This window comes from Triturus cristatus, chromosome 5_1, assembly GCF_964204655.1.
Source record: "Triturus cristatus chromosome 5_1, aTriCri1.1, whole genome shotgun sequence".
Taxonomy (NCBI): Eukaryota; Metazoa; Chordata; class Amphibia; order Caudata; family Salamandridae; genus Triturus; species Triturus cristatus.
In genome coordinates, this window is record NC_140587.1 from 535,799,902 (window position 1) to 535,821,994 (window position 22,093).

At 42.0% G+C, this 22,093-nt stretch overlaps 1 long non-coding RNA gene across 1 annotated transcript in view; it reads left to right on the forward strand.

Annotated features, from left to right (window-relative positions):
• The window catches only part of LOC146831156 (uncharacterized), a 63,310-nt gene that overhangs the window by 2,962 nt on the left and 38,255 nt on the right, over positions 1–22,093 (forward strand). The window contains exon 2 of the long non-coding RNA XR_014961242.1: positions 2,281–2,450. This is a non-coding gene — a long non-coding RNA (uncharacterized LOC146831156). The remainder of the gene's footprint in view (positions 1–2,280; positions 2,451–22,093) is intronic.

Genomic DNA, 22,093 nt, shown 5'->3' on the forward strand with positions numbered 1-22,093 from the left:
ATCATTCAGAAGCCTGTGTTCCGACCGATAACACAGCCTCCTATGGGGAAAATAGGTGTCTGTGGAAAACCTTGTACCCTATCGCAGGCCCTGTATGGTGCCTGCCACACTGTCCATAGTTTTACAGGGGGGTCCCTTGGGTACCCCCACGGACCCCAACCAGAGACCTCAGGATGAAGGGGGGGCCTGCTAGGGGCCCCCAACATCAGTTTCCGACAGCCTTTTTGTGTTGGACATTCGGACTGGGTAGGGATGTCAGAATCTGACATCGTAATCAGTCGGTCGGAAATGCTGTCCATTGAGCTGTACAAATCAGCTCTGGCAGAACCCTTTCCCTTCCGACCATGAGTATCCTAATCTGTTGGTCAGAATTGTTTCCGACCGAGTTGGGCAGATGGGTTCTGACACAGTCTAGGGGAATCCAATTGTCGGTCGAAGGCTTTCCGACCAACATCAGAATGATGCCCTAAGTGCGGTCAGAAACTTCAATTTTTCAATGAGAGCTTGTGCGGTGGACTGAAAATGCCCGCAGTACAATGTCCCATTGAAAATGGAAGTTTGTAAACATCCCTGCACCATGTGGCAGGCACCGTGGTGCAGGGATGTTGGTGTCCCCAGGCCCAATGCGGTGGCCAGGGAGGGAGGGGGCCTTGCTAGAGGCCCCCAAAGTCACTTTACGATAGCCAATCCATGTTGAAAAGGCCGACATGCATTGGCAGTTGGAAACCAACATCATAATCCCGAAGGCAGAAACGCCATCCTTAAGGGTCTATGGGGCCTGATTATGATGGCGGACAGACTTCAGCCCGTCTGCCATTGTCTCCTATTTGGGATCGCCCTCCAACAAAGCAGCAGTGGGTGCTGCTGGCTGTAGAACCCGCCGCAATGTTAAAAAGGGATGTTTTATATATCCCTGTACTACAAGATAGGCACCATGCAATGTTCAGGGACACCTAAAGAAAAGGGCCAGGGTTGAAGAGCGGCCTGCTATTGGCCCCCTATGTCCATCCACGCCAGCCTTTCTATGGCGGGTGAACCAGCATGGAAAGGCTGGTGGGGAGGGAACATCCTACTCCCTACGGTGGTGCCTGGTAGACACCGTCACCATTTTAGGGATTGGAAGGGCCTCTGGCGCACCGGCGGGCTCAAGGAGCCGATTGGATGCGTGGTGGTTGGGCTTTCTGCCTGCTTGCACACTGCCCGCCATCCTAATCAGCCCCATGGTGCCTTTTCAATTGACCGACGGTCCATTGAGCCCGCCAGAACCGCATCGGAATCCCCTGACAGTCTTAACTCCAACCGCCATCATCCTAATGCGGTGGTCGAACTTTAAACCTACCATGCTGGGTGGAAAGACTTCGAACAGTGACCAGAGGATTTCCGCCCAATATCGTAAAGAGGGCCTTTGTTGTATTAATTGCAGTGTTTTCCACTAATGTGTACGTTTGGCGTTTTTGTATTCTGTTTTAGTAATGTATCAATAGGTTATCATATATTGTGCTATGTTACTTGTTTTATGATGATTAAGGGCCTGTTGATGATTTTGACAACAGGCTGCCACGCCAATGCCCTACTTCAAGACTGCCAAACTTGAACGACGCCAGCCCACCAAATTCTGAATCATTTCATGGTATGGCGGGCAGTGGCACGGCGGTCCTGCCGTGGTAAGTTCAAAGATTCAATGTGACCCTTTGAACTGCAGTGCAGTGGGAGTGCCAAAGCAAGTTCCTGCACCCCATGGACTTTGCAGTTCATGCCATGGAGGAATTGGGGAGCATGTCCACAGGGGGGCACACCATGTGCCCCCCTGCATGCATTCCCCATGCCACACTTTTCATGGCAGGATCACCACCATGAAAAATGTGGAGGTCAGGAAAGTCATAATATGCTTGGTGGTGCCGCAGCGGCACCACCAGCATATTGCTGTGGAAGACCACTGCACCAATGCAAAGGGATCGCTTGACCCTCAGTGGTTGCAGTGGTCCAATAGCTGACCATCAAAGTTGTAATATGGCAGTTTGATGCCGGTGCCGCAATAGCCAACACACCACCACGTGTTTGGCGGTCCTATGTACCTCCAAACTCATAACTAGGCCTTAATTGTAATATATATTTACTTTTGGGAATGTCATGTTTTTTTTAGATGGGTTTTCTGTTTTACTTTGCAGGTTTGTCTCTACGGACGTGCCCTTCGGGTATTTCGAGTTACCTTTTTTTAATGAAAATCTCTTTTGGTTTATAATAAACCAATAAGTTTATCTTTGATATCCTGTTTTTCAGGTTTCCAGGGAAGTTTCTCTTTCAAACACTTCTTCAGGTTTTATATGTTTCCTGAATACTTTGGAGTGCTTAGATATTTTTTGGGCCTTTTGGAAAATATTTTTCCTGTTTTTGTTGGATTATACTCTTTGACGGCGTGGATACAGAGGATGATTTGCAGCTACATAACAGTGAGTCATCTTTCGTTTATTTGTTTTGGGTGGGAAATGTTATATTTTATGAATTGTGTAACTATATACTATTTTATAATATGATTTTGACTATTATTGCTAAGTAATCTGTTCCTTTGTAGTTTATGAAGAGTTTGACTTCAAACTGTAGCATGTTGTACATTCTCTTGGTTTCTTTGCTACATTTAGATATAAATTGAGTTACAGATTGCTCCATTCGTAGTTTGTTGGTAGCATTGATCTTTTTGTAGTGCATCTATCAATTTATAGAGTGTAGGTTGGGTTCTGCCTACTGTGGAATGAAAGGAATTGTGCCATCCTTTCTCTGCGTTGTTTGTTTTGTCTTCCTGTGCCAAGGTGCTGTCTTAGACATTGCACCATGGGATTTAGAATTTGGGTTGGCATCTCTGTCCAGAGCGATGCAGTCTGCAAACCCAAGCGTCTTTGAAATAGTCCATTATGGGACTGCGTTTGTCTTCATTTTGGTGCTAGAAAAGGCTTTCTATTAGTAAATTTTAGTGGACGACTACCTCTATGAAAGGGACATAGGCTAGTGTAATAATGTTTCTTTTTTTAAGGCACATTGGCTATTTGTGGATTATTCTAAATTTAGAGTAGATTTTTGGAGATGTCTCTATGTAGTTTGATTGAAATAATAGTAAGAACCTTGTATGGCTGTGTGGGGGGATAGTTTTAGAAGGTTTAAATCATGGCTTGCACAAAGTCTATGAATATTTTGTGGAGATAGTAGTTATTTGTTTTATATAGTTTAAGAGCTTGTAGTAAATTCTGCTTTGGTTATTTGGTAGTAGTGCATATACAAGGGACATTTCTGTTTTTATATTCACCATGTGTATCTCTGAGTGAATGGTTTGGGAAACATTCTGAAAACCCCTTCCATCATCCAGATTTGACAATGGCTTAGTTTTAGTAAGTTATATGCTGTACAAAATATTAGGATTCATCTACCATTATTTAGGTTGTCCTATAACAGGAGGGGCTCTTCATTATGTGCAATTATTAAGGGCCCAATTAGGAGTTTGTTGGTCTTTCTGTAGGACCACCGATGCAGCGGCCTCAAGAAGACAGAAAAGTAATCTTTCTCTCGCCCGTCAGATTACGGGTCTAATCCATGGGTGGTGATGAAGAAGCGATGGTGTCACAGTGGCAGTATGTTTGGCCCATAGGAGACCCTTAAACACATACAGCTGCCGTGACTGTGCCTCTAGCTAATCTGTGTACGGTGTGGAATGCACCATAACATGCATGCCACACAGTGCACACAATACTGTGCACTTGTATGGGTGCACATCTTCTGGCCACCGCATGCACCCCAGTGGGGAGATTTGGCCAGGGGCCCTGTTGGGGCCCATATGCATGCCCTCCCCCCAAGCGTTTCATGTCGGGGTCCCCACCATGAAATGTTTGGAGGAAAGGCAGGTCGTAATCTGGGCGGCGGTGCCTGCCTCAGCATCGCCACTATTCATGACTGACAGTCAGACCGCCAAGCCGTTGGAATCCCAGAGCCTGACGGATGTGGCGATGTGTGGTCGTACTGGTGATGGTCTGACTTCTGTATTTGAAGTACCGATGGGCCGTCGAACCACCATCGACAGGCTGGTGGTGGTCTGACCGGTGAAGTCGTAATCAGGCCCTAAGTGTTAGTATATCTTGATATTGTTTAGGGGCAGGAGTAGTATCACTGGTTGCTTTTTTAATTGGTCCAATTAAACTTTTTAAAGTATGTAAAGGTAGTAGATGGCCTGTGATTTGGTCAGGGACTTTGCGGAGCATATCTGTTAGGATTTTGGTTGTGGGCTATTATGTATTATTATAAAGTGATTGGGCATGCTATGTTTGTACTGGGCATGACAAAGCCCCTGTGTGGGTGAAATGCGTAGCCAAATAAATTACTTTGACAGAATTCAGAGACACGGTGTGCTGAACTCGGGCTCCAGTGACTTCTGTGATCGTAAGCAGGCACTGCATCAACTTCTTCGGCCGCATCAGTGCTGGTGCGTGGAAACGTTTGCTTCACGGTAGTGCTGCGCCAGAAAAACAGGCACTGAAAGGCTAGAGCGTTGATTCTAAAGATTTTTGTAGCTTTTGCAGCAGGAGCAACCTCCAAGGGCCCAGAACTGGAATTGGCACCACTTGGAAGGTCAGACCGTATGTGTTGGCCCTGAGACTTCTTAACAGGAGGCAAGCACACACAAGCCCTTGGAGAAGCTTCACAAGCAGGATGAACAACAACATTCAGTCCTTTTCCTCTCCAAAGCGTAAGCAGCAACTGCAGGTCAACCCAGCAAAGCAACACACAGCAAAGGGGTAGTACTCCTACTTACAGCTCTTCAGCTCTTCTCCTTGGCAGAGGCTCCTCTTGATCCAGAAGTGTTTCTAAAACTCTGGGGTTTTAGGTCCAATACTTACACCCCTTTTGACCTTTGAAATAGAATTTCTTCAAAGGAATGTCTTTGTAGTGCACACATTCTTGTTCTGCTTGGTCATGGCTCCAGACTCACTCCAGGGGGGTGAAGACAACATTGTGAGAGGCCAGGCACAGCCCTATTCAGATGCATGTGCCAACGTCTCCCACCACTCTAGCTCAGGAAGGCCCATTAGCCTGATGATGGGCGAGCAGGAAATGCAGGGCACATCTCAACTCCCTTTGTGTGACTGTCTAAAGTGAATGAATGAACTGGCTCCCTTCATTCTAAACCAGACGTTGATTCCACAGGCAGACAGAGGCACAGGATGGTTAAACAAGAAAATCCCCTCTTTCTAAAAGTGGCATTTTCAAACACACAATTCAAAAACCATGTTTACTAAATGATGTGTTTTCAAATTTTGAGCTCAGGGAGCCCACACTCCAAATCTTTAGCTGTTCCAAATTGAAAGTTACACTTGTAAAATGTCACATGGCAGCTCCAATGATAGCCTATGGGAGAGCTAGTCCTTGCAATAGTGAAAAGCGAAATTGGCAGCTTTTCTCTTTCAGGACATGTAAAACACACCAGTACAGGTTCTACTTTAAACATACAGCTTGCCCTGCCCATGGGGCTAACTTGGGCCTACTCTATGAGTACCTTACATGTAGAAAAGGGAAAGGTTAGGGCCTGGCAAGTGAGTGCACTTGCCTAGTCGACAGGACAGTTTAAAACTGCACTCACATACACTGCAATGGCAGGACTGAGGCAAGTTGACAGGGTGACTCCTATGGGAGGCACAACCAGTGCTGCAGGCATCATTTGATTTACAGGCCTTGGGCACACCAGGTACACTTTACCAGGGACTTACCTGTAAAGAAAATATGTGAATCATGGAAAACCAATCAGAATCACAAGTTACACAGGAGGCACTTGCACTTTAGCACTGATCAGCAGTGGTAAAGTGCCCAGAGTACCTAAACCAGCAAAAACAAAGTCTAGCATAACATCAAAAATACAGGAGGTAGAGGCAAAAATACAGGGGAAACTACGCCCAGTATGCCAAGTATAACACTATCTAAAAACTGAAAATACTCTGTCTTAAAGAGACCTATCGGGCATTTAAGGACAGGGGACTGCTAAAGCTGTTGGGTATAATATTATCAAAAGTACTAGTCAGCAAGTTTCCTTTCAGAGGGTCACTATACTTGGCAGTTGGCAGTTTAATTATACAACTCTTAAAACATTATATGATTCTGAGAGGAGGTGGGTGATTGTGTCGATTAAAGTCATGTGCAAGATATATATCCCAGCTATGCTTATATAGCTCACATACGGATGACCCCAGTCTGTTTGATGTTCTGAACTTTCAAATGGCACATTGGTCTAAGGAACTGAAAATATTTGAAGATATTAATTGCATTAAGAATTGCAGAATTAAAACATCTAACCGTGCTCCCCGCATGGAGAAAACTAAAAAATCTCTTAGAGACAGAGCACAGGTCCATGGTTTAGCTGATGTTTGTAGGACAATTAGTCCACATAGACAATGATATACTTTTTGTTCAGCACCACATAGACACTAGTCTGTCCTGAGATTACCTCAGATTATACTCCCATACTATTCAGACTTCAGCTACTGGAAATTAATAGGGATGAGCGTTGTTTTATGTTTCCCAGAGGTTTTATTAAACACAGATTATGGAACTTGAATGACTAGCTTATTGAGAGAATTTATAACAGTGAATATTGGATCAGCACCTCCCCATGTGGTTTGGGATATGTTAAAGGCCTATATATGTGGGGACACCATGCAGTGTATTCTGGAAATAAATACAACCCAGAAAGAAAAGGTGCATACATTGCAACTAGAAATATAGGTGCTAGAGCAGGGTGATTTTAAATAAAAACCCAGAAGAGCAACCTATATATTTAGATCTACTGCAACGCAACAGTGTAATTGTTTTTGTAATGCAGTTACTTTTTTTAAAAGGAGATGACACCTGAGTAAAGTGATTCATGCCGACCCATTTCTCAAAATAATTTTGATGTTATAATCTTTCTAAGATTTTGAGTTCTCAGCTCTCCCCTGATATTCAACATTTAGTCTCTCCACAGCAACACAGATTCGTTCTGTACAGAGATGCTTCCAGCCATATAAATATATGTGATAAATCCCAGATTACCAACACACTCATCATTCCAAGCCATCCCACCTACCCCTGCACCTGACACCAGAGTACTTATGGCAATACTATTTAATTGTCTCAGCCTCCCGGCAATTTCATGAGCAATACTAGTGATGCAATATAACTCACAACTCTCATGCTGGCACATGAGCACATTGCTCATATTCTAATGTGTGCCTAAACATAATTGTATCATTGAGAGTGCCATGAATTTCAGATCCCCGGCACTGTGTGTCTGTTTAGTAGCATTGCAAATCCCAGCCCCCGCCCCCGGCACTACATGCCTGTAGTGTAACACTGTAATCCCAGTACTATGTGTATGTTCAAACAAAGCCCTCTTGCACTGTGTGTCCTTTTATAAAAATATTGCTGCCTTTTGTAACAATATCGTAGCCTCCATCAAATTGTGTGCTTGCAAGAAAAATGAAGCATTCGTCATACCACAGGATGTGCTGAGATCTGGCAAGATCGCGGCAAATCTTAGCGACCATCTTGGGTGTGGTCAGGTTCTTTAACTGCAACCTGGAATTAGCAACTGCTTTGCCTCAAGATCTTTCCGGAGGAAACATCCCTGTGCTTGAACAACACTTCCCTGAAGGACTATGCGACATGACAGCACTGCATCTTGATTTTATCCTCTTTTATTTAGGGAGAGATGCAGCACTCTGGTCTATTCCACTTGTGGACCGTGACGATCCCTTGTTATATAACTTTGTGAACTTTAAAGAAGCTATGAAAAAGTTGTTGACAAAGCAAGCCTTTGTTCAGGCAGCAGAACAAACAAGGGTTTTCTGACCTATTCTACTATATATCTACCTTCAACAGGTTAGTAATAGAAGTTGTCTAGCCAGAAGACAAGAGAGTGTCACTATTCTATAGAGGGCTCAAAGATGAGCTAGACGATCTTTTATCTCACTTCCTGGACCCACCAGAGAATTGTTTAGAATTTATAGATTTAGGGGCCAATTAGGATCTCGGTCGGAACGCATCGGAGGCTCTTCGATGGAGATCAACGGTTTCAATTCCGACCGTCTAATTAAAATTTAAGCAGTCGGAGTTGAGGAGCTCGTCGGCCAGTTGAATACCTGCCCATAACAATGGACAGCATTTCCACCGTTTAGGATATTGATGATCGGTTTCCCACAGGCTTTCCATGTCATGCTTTCTGACATGGAGAGTCTTTCAAAAAGCAAGTATGAGGGCCCCTTGCAGGGCCCCCTTCACTGTGTGGCCTCTGATTGGGGCTAAGGGGACAGCTATGGTGCCCCCTTTTTATCCTTGTTCTACGTGGCAGGCGGTAGAAACAATTTGTACAGCAAATCGTAAAACCCGGAACGCATACAAATAGGGACAATGAGAGGTCCACTTACCAAAGAGGAGAAAGAGAAATGAAGAAAACATAATCAATGTCTATACTGCGGAAAACCAGACATTTTGTATAAGAGTGTCCTACACAGCCGCTCAAATCAAAGGTGAATAAACCAAACACCCCCTCAGGGTCTGCAGCAGTCACTGATCAGGTAGACAAAAATTCCACTAGGTAGACAACGAGGTCAACCTACAGGGTTTATCTTTAAGTTCGACCTCCAACTTAGCTACTTTTTCAGCTCACCATTCCCTTAGTATTTCTGTGACACTAATCCCTGAGACACAACAATCCTAGATGGTAGAGGCTCTCATAGACTCTGGGGCCACCGGAGACATTATCGTCAAACACTTCCTGCATACACTAGGTATTCAGACCATACCAAAAGAAAACCTGAACTAGTTAGGACCATGAGCAGAAAGAAACTAACCTCAGGATGGATTCAAAACCACATTGAACATCTGAGTATGATTTGCATTAATTCCCACACAGAACAAATTCACTTTAATGTTATTGATGCACGACAATTTAGATTGATGCTACGAATCCCTTGGCTAACAACGTGCAACCCTCAGATAGACTGGGAATAAGAACCCTTCTATTTAACTCTCACATTTGTACTAACACATGTTTTCCGAACTCCATAAAGAATCGTACAATCCAGGGTCATGATTTTCCTAGACATGTAACAGTGTATTAGCCCTCAAAGGAATACTTGAGGTCTATTCAGATTTAGCAAATTTGTTTGACAAACAGAAGGCCAACACATTACCACCCCATTGAGACAATGACTGTAGAACAGACCTAATACTGAGAGCAAAACTACCCTGTAGTTAGATGTAGGGACTTAATGAGAAAGTGAATGAACACCTACAGTCTCACCTAGATGAATGGGTTAATACAACATTCGAAGTGCCAGGTGTCATCACCCATGTTTTTCATCCCAGTGCAGGGGGTAGAATTTCTAGCATGTACAGACTACCAAGCAGTCAATGATATTACTGTAAATAACCAATACCCTTTATCACCGATCCCATCTCTTCTGGATCAAGTGAAAGATGCTAAATCTACATAAAACTGGATCTGCGTGGGGCATACCATTTGATGTAAGTCTGAAAAGGGTGACAAATGGAAGACAGCATTTCGAACAAAATTTGGTCTGTATGAAAACCAAGTCATGCCTTTCGGACTCTAAAATGCCCCAGCGTCTGTCCAGTTCTGCAAATTATGAAATGTTAAGGGATTTTATTGATATTTGCTGCTAGTTTATACCTACAGCATTCTTATTTATTCTAAAACTATATCAGGGCCATTTTTAAACACCTGCCAAATAACTCTCTATATGTCAAATTAGAAAAAGTACCTTCCATAAAACACATGCTGAATTCTTGGGATAAATTCTCAGCCCAGATGGAGTAGGTATGAACCCTAAAAAGGTCAAAGTGGGAGTTAATTGGCCTAGCCCCTCCTCTATTAAACAAATCCAGAGTTTCCTTTGCTTTTCAATTTATACTGGAGATTTATATATACATTTTCTAACATTATCACCCCTATTACCTGTCTTCTACATAAAGGACTGAAATGTAAGTGGAATTGAGCAGCAGAAAAATCCTCCCAAGAACTTAAAACGAGTTCACTAGTGCACCCGTGCTAATGCATCCTGATCCAGTCAACCCGTTCCTTGTAGAAGCGGATGTTTTTCAATTCATCATAGGGGGAATCCTCTCTCAAAGAGATAGACACTAGGTAAATGTACCCCATCCCGTACTATTCTCAGAAAAAATTACCTGCAGAGTGAAATTATGCTATTGCTGACAGAGAATTTCTAGCCATAAAAGCATTTTTTGAAGAATGGTGCCCCTTCTCGTTAGGGGTCAGACATCCTGTCACCATATCTACAGTCCACAAAACTTTGCAATGTCCACGTTTTGTCTTAGCACTGTTTGCACATCAGTTGGAGTGGACCATATGGCTTATTTATAAGCCCCCGGCGCCACCGGTACATCATATTGCATGACGCACCGCAGGCGCAACCTGTTGCCTGATATTCACAAGGACACATAAGGCCACCGTTTGTGGCTTTACGTGTGCTTGTAAATATCATCCCTTCTCACGCAATACTTTGCATTTAAGGGCGTGACATAGGTGTTGCTATAGGTGTTTCCACACAACACACATGTATTCTGATGCAGTTCCAGATTTATGGGAAATTGCAAAACTGGAAATGCGTTACAATGCTACGCCACCCCAGGTGGAGTAGCGAGGTGCAACAAGGAGAAATGTTTACGATTCTCCTCATTTTTTTCCTTTTTCAATGTGTGCTGCATTTTACAGCACACATCGAAAGAGGAAATCACCTCAATTGATTGTTTTAGAGCAGGAAGGTGTCTCTTTCTGCACAAAAACAATCTCCCCACAATGTAGGCATTCTTACACCATGGTGCAAGGGTGCCTGCACCGGGGCATGACAGACGATTGTGTGCCATTGCAGGGGAAAGCACAGGGATGCGATATATTGTTGTAAATATGTCATATCCCTGTGCTTTGAAAGTGGCTCAGTGCAGTGCCGCCAAATAGCTTGCATTAACCAGGTAAACACAATTCCAAAGCAGATGCACTCTCTGGTAAAGGAGAATGTGAAACATGTACAAAACAAGAGGATCCAAAACCCATTCTTACACCATAACACTTTCAAGCAAGCATGTGTACCAAAACCTTTCTAGGCGAATTACAACCTTACATACAAACAAAGACATGCAAACAATGGCAACAGGAATATCCAGGGGTAACATATCATGCAGGGTAGTTATTTCATACCACCACCCAAGTGTTCGTACAAAGTCAAGAATTACAGACCACTACTATAAGGCTGAGTCATGTAACCCTGCTATCTGCACATCATTGGTAGATGTACATGTTGTTGTTGACACTTTTTGAATTCAAAATCCAGAGCAGTATCTGGAAGTTCACTTCAGTATCAGCAGACTACATCCCCTATGTCACAGGCATCACAACTTAGTTGATTGCAGGTATTGAGGGGGAATTCGAAGTGCTCGGATTTTTGATCACCACAGAGGAAGGGTAAACACTTATTCTATCATTACGCTCACAGACTCCTCCATTTATTTTAAAGGTTTCACAGCTAAGCTCACAAGGACGCAGAAGACAAAGTCCAAAACAAACCCTATTCCATGGCTCTTACCGATCTCCCTTGTGGGCAATAACATTCTCAAGCAGAAATGTAGTATACGTAGAGTTGGGCCCATATCGTCCCTGTAAAGCAAACAGTGTGGGCTACAAGGTAGACACCACATACTTGATACTTGAAAAAATACCACTAGTACAGTTTTTGACGTGGCTAAGGTTGTTTCAAGCAGGGTCTCTTGGATGCCCAAAAAATATTTCACAATTTTTCATGGGTATATCTTTGGTCAACTATGCATGCCATGGGCATTGGTGATATTTATATGGATAGTCTTTATTGAAATCCACTTGCTAGGCATAAGTTCTCTCAATTTAGTATACATCTGGGTACGCAAAAGAGGTGTCAGTTGTCCCCCTTCTTGTTTGTCCTGTATCTAGAATCTTATTTTAGAATTCTTAATAGGAGCCATTTGATTCAACCAGTCATACTTTATGAGGTAGTAATAAATATCAGTGCCTATGCATGTAATGTTGGGATATATTCATCAGATCTTACCCTAGCCTTTAATCAAATCGCACTTGAGGCTAAGCGATTTGGTGTAATTACTGGATATAAGCTGAATTTATCAACAACACAGACTATGCTTAATTTTGAGACAGACCAAACAGTATTTGATGTAGTCCCTGCTGCTACGCATTGAGGGTTTCAAGATTTCCAGTAAGGTAGAGCAGATTCTGCAACTGAATTATGAACTGCTCATGCATATCTAAAATGAGGATTTGCAGTTGGATCCCAATTAGTATAATCGGGTGTTGCATCATTGATAAAAAGGAATAAACTCTCCAAATTCCTCTCCCTCTTTCGAGCGATTCCACTATGTGTTCCTTACTCCTTTTTTAAGTGATTTGATGGAGCTATTAGCAGTTTCTTTTGGGGCTATATGTGTGCTATGAGAGCCATTCGATTTACTAAGCTCACTTTCAACTAAGTTGGGTTTTCATTGGCAGTCTTCAAGGCCTATTTTTGGCGGCCTTTGGTACCAAAATCAGTAATCTGTTAACGTATCATAACCTTGATCTCCCACAACAGTTATTCTTTAAGCATCTCCAAATTTGTCACTACTTGGAACATAATCTTTCATATGAAAAATGTCCTTTGTGACCCAGATATTCTGGCAAGTGTATATACTACAGAGGATGGCCTAACGATCACACTTTCTTATAGAATTTAGGTAACTTTAGAGAGGATGACTTGGTCCATCTTGCAAGTAAGTTGAGTAGCAGGATCGGTCAGACTGTTCAGGCAGAAGATACCACTGATGCTTTCTATATAATTTATTGATCTGTTGTTTCAGTAAGCCTTAAGCTTCAGCAATATAAAACCCTCTGCAAGTTGTAGTGTACGCAAGAGATAATTGATAAGTGGGACATCAACAAAGGATATTACATTGGCAGATAAATCTGATGTAAGCTCCAGATTCACTATTAACATGTCTATCACAACTATAGCTGCATGCTAGTGTATTGCAAGGGAGTGTATAAGCTGTATATACCCTAGGGTGCATGATCGGTGGGCACTCTTCTTACAGGTATATGAGCTTGAGGCAGCTACCTTGAGGCTAAAAGGTAACAAGGAGTATAAACGCCTCTTTTATATTTGGGCCACAGTATTTATTTGATGGCACTCTGTAACCCTGCATACTGTTTTGGATAATTTCGAAGTTCTTTTTTGATTATACAAATTGAAATGTGTTTGGAAGTTGAAATGAAATTCATTTTATGACCATATCCAATTAAAATACTAAATACTAAAAAAAAATAGATTGCAATTAAACTTATCACACTTTTAAATACTCATTAAATTAATTATGCACATTTTAAATATACACCCACACATCAAACCTACAAGTTAAAACACAAGTCACAAAGAAAACTAATAAAAACACTAAAGCTTATCTAAAAATAATTAAATATTTAGAAAACCAACAAAGGTATTACACAATATTAGTAAAATATTTATTTTAATTCAAATTTAACTTAGATAATCAAATAAATTAAAAGTAAACAATATGCCAACAGCTACAAAATGTTTTTCTTATAATTAACATATTGATCAATCTACAATGATCACTATACACTCTTTAAAAAACTACTTTGGGCTTTGAGAAAGGTTTGTGCCTAATATATCCAACTATTGATAGCTGGGCAATAATTCCCAAAAATCTGATGTGATTTTAAAAGCATGATATGCTGTATTTACTTAATCTTAAAAGTGCAGGTAGAAAAAGAACAGCTGACACTTGTTTCGCCTGTATGACTGACAGGCCAAGGGTTTTCTTAAGGCAAAATGTCTTGTTACTAGTCATGTAATTGTCATGGTCTTTGACTAAAAGGTAGTCTCTGCGGTCCAGAACAACAGTCCTATGCTGACAAAACTATCCTTCCAAACATCCAATAAACTGAACAACCCAACTAAATAAATTGAACATTACTATAATTTTACTATGAAATAATTAAACTAACCATCACAATAAAAGAAAGTAATACAAGCATAGTATAGTAAACCAATACATTATAATATAAACAATATTATATGAATTGATATATTAAACTTCAATATTATCATAACAAAGTAAGAAAACATTGTACTTAACATTGACTTTTGTGTTCCCAATGTTTTTGTACTCACAATATTTTGATCATGATATTATGATCAGACAAGTATTCTGGTGTCCATATAGTGGGTCAATATTTGACCAAAAGAACTCAAGAAGGTACACAATTCTTCTTAGACTGCTAGACTTCCTTTTCGTCGGCCGATTGTTGTAAATATGACATCTAGATGAACTAATTGTTAGAAATTGGAGTCTCTAGTTGGTAGAGGTAGGTGCCTTTGTGCGAATAGGGACCCTTGCTTCTAGTCAGGGTAAGGGGATACACACTTTAGATAACCCCTGCTCACCCCCTTGGTAGCTTGGCACAAGCAGACAGGTTTATCCCAAAGGCAATCTGTAAAGTATTGTACCAACACTCACAGTAACAAAGTGTTAACACCACAAATAGACACCACACCGGTTTAGAAAAATAAAGTATCTTTATCTAAACTTAACAAGACCAAAACAACAAAAATCCAACATACAAGTATAAAGAAAAATGACTTAAAAAAGGTTTTATCAACTGAGCCAACCTAATGAGGACAAATAATTAGTAGTCAACTCACAAATTAGTGATCACATTTAAATACACTACTCTCAGAACTATGCTATAGACATAGAGTATTGCAATTGGAGTAACAAATCTCCTAAAGAAGTGATATCTATCAAGAATCATGCATACCAGAAGCTCTGATCTGGCGACACAGAACAAGAGCAGAACAATTTGATGTGCTGAAAATGATCTATGACTCTCTTTATCATGCATTAGAAATCAGATAATTGAAAGCAAAGTTTCATTGGAAAGAACATTAAGTCACTTATAATAGAAGACTCAGACACATTTTAGATATTTTTTTGTAGTAAAGATCTCAAATCAATGCATATAAGTAACATTTTAAGCAGTTTAGTCATGAGTCTTACAGCCCGCAGTATAAAATCACACATTTAGTTCAAGTAAATCTATTTCTGAATAAAATAATCCATAAAGAGGATTGTTGAGACTAGAATTTTTCACCAAGAGCAAAGGTGAGAGGACAAGTCGAAAGAGCTCTCTTAGCATGGGAAAAGGATCAAATTAGAGCCCACTAAGGAAAAGTCCATAGACATGGGCAAGAGGAATGGAGCTATAATCATGAAAGTTCAAGCCTGGTCTCTCGCCAGACAGCTTCAAATCATCCAACAGGCAGGTCCATCGGTAAAGAGAGAAATATGGTGGGTGGGTAGGAAATCTAGAAGAGATTTCATCCCTCCTCCTTACAAAATCACTTTTTATACCCCGAAATAGATCATTTGAGACATCAATTGTCACCATACGATGGTCTGATCATCATGTGACCATTCTTCCGCTCACCAGATAATCTAACATTTTTTCCCATGTTGCTCATTAGAAAACGACTGTCCATTCCTTCCTCACAGGTAAGTTGACAAGTGACCTATTTTCTTTGTTACTCTTTATGTATTAAGTCTAAGGGTCAAGTTCCCATGTATTTACTCAAAGCAAAGTATCAAAAACGTGTCTATTGACTTAAAAATGTTGTGTAAAAAGGACGGATAAGGCAACATTTGAAAAAATGTAACTTTAGAAGTTCCAAAATACACAAGTCACACAGCCGGTAAGGTGGAAGCTTCTTTATTCTAGTCATCCACTCTCCAGAATGCCTGTGAACATTCTAAGGTAAACTCTACTCGAACATTCCAAGAGGGAACAGTGAGAGGGGTGGAAGAGGATACCATTATGGAGAGGAAAGGAGGGGGAGGGATGGAAATGGGAAACATGTCAGTTACATAATGAGATTACAACACATCTCCTCACAAGAGAGAGAGACAGAAACATTTAAGATATGTCAACCAGTCTATCACCACTCCATGTCTGTCCATTTTCTAAGCGGACCACATTTTTCCTGGCCTTTTCTACACGTAAGGGAGGTTGATATTTACTTGAACCCGGTTGTGCATGGGTAGGTTTCCTTACTATTACAGGGGTATCAAGCTTGTAGTCATGGTCTTTGACCCCATGTTTCTGCTCATACCAGCTCTTGTATTTTTGTTGATGTTGAAGAACCTTCAGTCTATTCTGCTCTTGGTCAGGTACAACCTTTCTGCCCCCATCTAGCCAGAGGGGATTCATCTTGGTGCTGGGTTCTCTCCCTCTCAGGGTCACAAAAGGGGATACTCCCGTGACAAGGTTGGGTGTGGTGTGGTAGGGCCAGACACATTCCTTTAGGGAATCCTCTACTTTGAGACCATTGGTGATGGCTAGTTGAATGTGGCCATTCACCATGCGATTAGCCCTTTCTACTAGACCATTGGCTTTTGGACAATAGAGTGCAGTTTTCTCATGCTTCATATTTAGTTCCTCTAGGAATTCCCTCATCGTTTCAGAAGTGAACTGCACTCCATTATCTGTAACTAATGTCGCTGGTATACCTTCATATACGAAAACGCCTTTCAAGAAGGAGATGAGATTATTAGTTGTGGTGGAGGACTTACATTTGATGTTTATCTAATGAGATGTGTAGTCTATGAGGACAAACATGAATCTTTTTTGGGGTCCCAACACATCCATGGGACCGACTATATCCATGGCAAGTTTAGTCTAAGGTACTTCTGGGACTTCAACTGGAGATAGTGGAACTTTTATTAAGATTTTACTTTTGTCACTTTTGGCACAACTGCTTCATTCTTTGACTTTATGTTCCACCATCGAGCCCATCTTGGGGAACCAGAAACAGCTCCTGACTTTGTTTTTTGTAAGACTTGTGCCTAAGTGTCCTTGATGGGCTAGGTCAATTATCCTGTTCCTGAGGTCCCTGGGTGGAACTATCTTCCCATTGCAATGTATTTTATCATCCAAAAGGGTCAGCTCATAACGTACTTTCCAGAAGTCTTTAATAGTCTCAGGAACTTCCGACCGATTTTCGAGCCAGCCGTTGGTGATAAGATTTTTTAGGATATTCATATCCGAGTCTCTCGATACACTTTCTTCCCATTCCAGTTTAGAGGTGCATGGCTAAAATAGGAAGGTCAAGCTGTTCCTCAGAATGGTTAACGTCGTGGGTTGACCTCAACAGGTAGTCCGCAACCACATTCTCAGGACCAGGTAAATATTCCACTCTGAAACAGTAGTTTTCCAAACCCAACACCCATTTGGCTATGCGTGGGGATTTGTTTTGGATGTTTTTCGAAGAGAAAATGAATGTTAAAGGCTTGTGATCTGTGCGTATATTGAATTGTATTCCCCACAGAAAAAACTTTAAATGACTCACGGCCCAGAAGCATGCTAACGCTTCCCTTTCAATGACGGAGTAGTTGCGTTCAGAGGGGCTGAGGGACCGGGAGGGAAACGTTATTATGGTTTCACCATCCTCATTTTTTTGAGACAGTGTCGCTCCTAACCCCTTGTTGGATGCCTCAGTGGTTAGCATTGTTTTTTTAGAGGGTTCGAAGGAACCTAGAGCAGAAGACTCTAAGATGCGTTTCTTCACCATCTCCACCAATTTGTTGTGTTTGTCCTCCCAAGTAAACTCTTTGCTTTTTTTCAGGAGATCACGCAAGCCATCACACAGATCTGAAAAATTCTTTACATATTTGGCCATATATTCAACCAACCCTAAAAATTATTTTTATTTGTCTTTGTTGGTTGGGTATGGAGCATCCTTGACTGCTTGTATTAAACTGTACTTGGGTCTAAACCCTTAAGGGAAATAGTGTGCCCCAGGTATTCTACAGAATTCACTTTGATCTTGCACTTGTCTAACCTAACGGTTAACCCTGCTTCCATGAGTCTTTGGCACACTAATTTAAGGACGCTGTCATGTTCTTCCTCCGTTGAACCATACATAAGTATATCATCTTGGAAGCATAGAGTGTTTGAAATGCCTCTAAGGATATGTTGCATGATCTTTTGAAAAATAGAGGCTGCTGAAGCCAGACCGAACGGCATTCTGATAAACATGTAGGCGCCGAATGACGAGGTGAATACAGTCAACGGTCTGGACTCCGGGTGTAACTCCACTTGATGGTAAGCCATCGAAAGATCAATGACTGGTAAAAAAACTCGCCTTCCCCATGGTGCTTAACATCTCATTTATGTTAGGGAGGGGGAAACGCTCCACCCAGATGTTTTCATGAAGACTGCGTAGGTCCACACAGAGGCGGATACCTTGGCCATTAGCTTTGGATGCTAAAACTAAAGGTGCCAACCATTCAGATGAGTCTATGGGTTGTATGACCCCCATTTCACATAGCTTGTCTAACTCCGCCTTGAGAGTTTCTCTCAACCGAAGGGGTACCTGGCGTGTCTTATGTACAACGGGTTTGGCTCCTTGTCTGATTTTGATTTTATGTTGAAAGTCCTTCAACTTCCCTAACTTATCAGTAAATAGATCAGGAAAGGATTCTTGCAAGAGGCTGTTTCTGTTGGGAATTTCAACTAACATGACTTGGTTCTCATTATTGGGCTCAAGTTTGATTCCCAGCTCTTTCTGGTGTTGCCAACCCATGAGATTAGCCCCACTCTCAACTATGTATACTTTCCCCACCGTGGATCTCAAGTTTATGTGGGTTTTTACTACACCAACAAGGGGAATGGGATCCCTGGTGTACCCTTCTGGTGATATATCCGGAGGACTCAAATCAATTTTGTTTCCACTGAGGAATTTCTCAAAGTCCATAAAATTGATCAAGGTGAAAGGGGAACAAGAGTCTGCATACATTTCAAAAGGCTTGTTGTCAATGTGTACAGTACATTTAGGATAGTTGGTTTTGGAGGGCTCTTCACCGTCTTTTATTTGAAAGATGAATTTAGCACATGGTTCATCCACTACATTGACTATTTTTACTGAATTGGCAGCTCCATCCCTGCAAACTCTGGCAATCTGCCCTCTTCTATTGCCTTTTTTTCACAAGGCTCTCTTAGCTGTGCAGAAAGTGCTGTTGGCCAAATGATTGCTGCTGCCACATCTAAAACATTTAAACTCCTGCCCTTCCTTCGTGGGTTTAGTGGTTGGAACTTGTTTAGTCAGTTCTTTGTTGGTGAGTTTGAGTACTTCATTGTTAGGGGCTTCAGCTTGGACTGAAGCAACAACTTCCTCTTTGACTTTCATTTCTTTTATGCATTTAGCTGTATGCTCTATGGATTGCGCTTCTCTCAAGGCGGGGTTTTTTGAGAGTAGTTTCTCTTGCACTCTGCTACTATTAGTGCACCTGACGAGTTGGTCCCTTATCAAAGAATCATTTAGTTCACCAAAATCACATAACTGGGTGAGACCTCTAAGGGCTGCAATGTAATTATTGACTGACTCATTTTTACCTTGTACTCTGCTGAAACATCTGTGACGTTCGAGGACCACGTTGACTTTATCCCCAAAGTGTGTCTCTAATTTCATGAGAGTAATATCATACGCATCTGAATCATCATCATCCTCCAACTCTAGCTTGGGTAGTGTTTCATATACTTTACGACCATGAACACCTAAATTGTGTAACAGAATGTGCTGTTTGCGTAATGCAGAGAATTTTTCTCCTCCCATCGCTATGAGATAGGACTCAAACAATTTGGTCCAGTCTTTCCAATGAATTTCGGGATCAACACACTCATTTAGGAAGGATGGTGGTTGGCATATACCAGGTGTACCCATGATGTGTAGTTGGTAAAAGTAGGAGGGTTATTGGAATATATACTAATAGTAGGCTTCCAGAGAAGGGTGTGTTACAGCTGGATATTATTGCTGTGGATGAGAAAATGCGGTAGGTGAGAGGGAGGGCAGGTAAGCAGAGGGAAGGCTGGTGTGTGTATCACCGGGAAGTAAACACACAAGGATGGATCCACAATAGGTGTGAGAAAGGCCGGTGTGTGTATCACCGCTGATGGTGACACACATACAGGACGGATCCACAGACTAGTAGAAATGTTGAGGAGTCACAACTAACCCCTGACAAAATTGCCGTGGATTGAGGAAAAACTTGGTAAGCAGGAGCAAAGCTGGCGTGTGTATCACCGAGAAGGTAGACACACAAGGATGGAGCCACAGTACTGAGGAGGAAATGGTGAGTGTGTCACCGCACAGAAATGCTGAATCGTCGAGAATTTAAGGAGAAAATAACCTTACTTGGGAGGCAGGAGACTTCACGCGGCGTAGAAGACCAATACCGGTGCAGCTGTACCTTGGATAGGAACGATTGCGTAGCTGTGGCCGGCTCTGAAGGGGATGATGAGACAGAATTCTGTCCTTGGCGGTTCTGGAGCAACTGGTGCGCTGGGAAACTGATGTGCGGCGCTCTGAGAGGAAACCAGCACCCACTCCAGAATTTTGTCCTTGACGGTTCTGGAGCGGCTGGTGTGCTGGGAAAATGACGTGCGGCGCTCTGAGGGGAAACCAGCACCCACTGTGAAGAGCTCCAGAGGCTGATGCACAGCGCTCAGAAAAACACCGGCAACCACTGTGAGGAATCCCAGGGAGGGAGCGGACTGGTGTCCTGAGGCCGCGACGGTACACAGAAGCTGGAGCGCTGGTAATCTGACGCGCTGACAGGAAACAGGCACCCGTTGTGAGGGCCTCCAGAGGCTGACACCAACAACGACTGAGAGGAGCTCCAGGGGGACAGCAGACTGGAGTTCAGAGGCCGCGACAGTACAGACAGGACCTGCTGACCCTCTACAAGAAAAGGGAACCCCCAGGTAAGAAGGCTGACGAGGTGTCACAGACAGTTCTGAGGAGATAATCAGCTACAATACCAGGACGCTGCTTGACAGAGACGGAGGGCTCTGTGAACACTGCACACAAAGAGTCCTGGGCACACTTGCAGGCACAAGGATGGTGAGCGGAGGGCCCCATGAACACTACACCCGAAGAGTCTTGGGCACACTTGCAGGCACAAAGATGATGAGCCGCGTTTGTCCTCCCAAAGGCGGTGGATGATGAGCCGCAGACAATAAGTCACACGGGAGGAGTCCAAGAGGCAAGGAACACCGCAGGAGGTACACTGAGAGCATCAAAGGTCACCAGGATCACAGGATTCAATTTGGAGAGATACTGAAAGGGGAGATGACTAGCTGCCCCCTGAGCAGATCGTCGCCAGTGTAGAAGTTCCAAAATGCACAAGTCACACAGCCGGTAAGGTGGAAGCTTCTTTATTCTAGTCATCCACTCTCCAGAATGCCTGTGAACATTCTAAGGTAAACTCTACTCGGACATTCCAAGAGGGAACAGTGAGAGGGGTGGAAGAGGAAACCATTATGGAGAGGGAAGGAGGGGGAGTAATGGAAATGGGAAACAAGTCAGTTACATAATGAGATTACAACAGTAACAAAAGTCCATTACCAGTCTATGAAATAATGCAGCCTCAGGAAAGAGGCAATATAATGCAGTTTAAAGCAGGCATTTCTTATTTCATTAAATAAACTCATAATTAAGTTCAAGAGAAATTTAATAAATCAAGCATTTCATATGAAGAAATAATTTAAATGTTTATCAGTGATTATTGAATAGAAATGTTCAACTCTAAATATGTTATGCTTCCACAATTTTAAAAGTACATACATGCAAACTATTCTGAAAAATCATTATAATAGAATCGTATTACGAAATCTAAGATTCTAATAATATCAACCATTTCTGCTGAATTTTCAAACACATACAATTTTGATTTGCACCAGTTTTCATTTGCTATTGTGCATTACAATGGTGGCAATAGAGATACTAAATCATTCATATTTGTGCAATTGTGTTTAAGACTCATTTGTTACATAGATATACTGCGTCATATTAATAATTTGCGTTATTTTGCATTATGGAAAGTTTTCCATCATAAATCATTCACAACGATAATAAGGTAATCTGTTAATAAACATGTTAAAGTTATT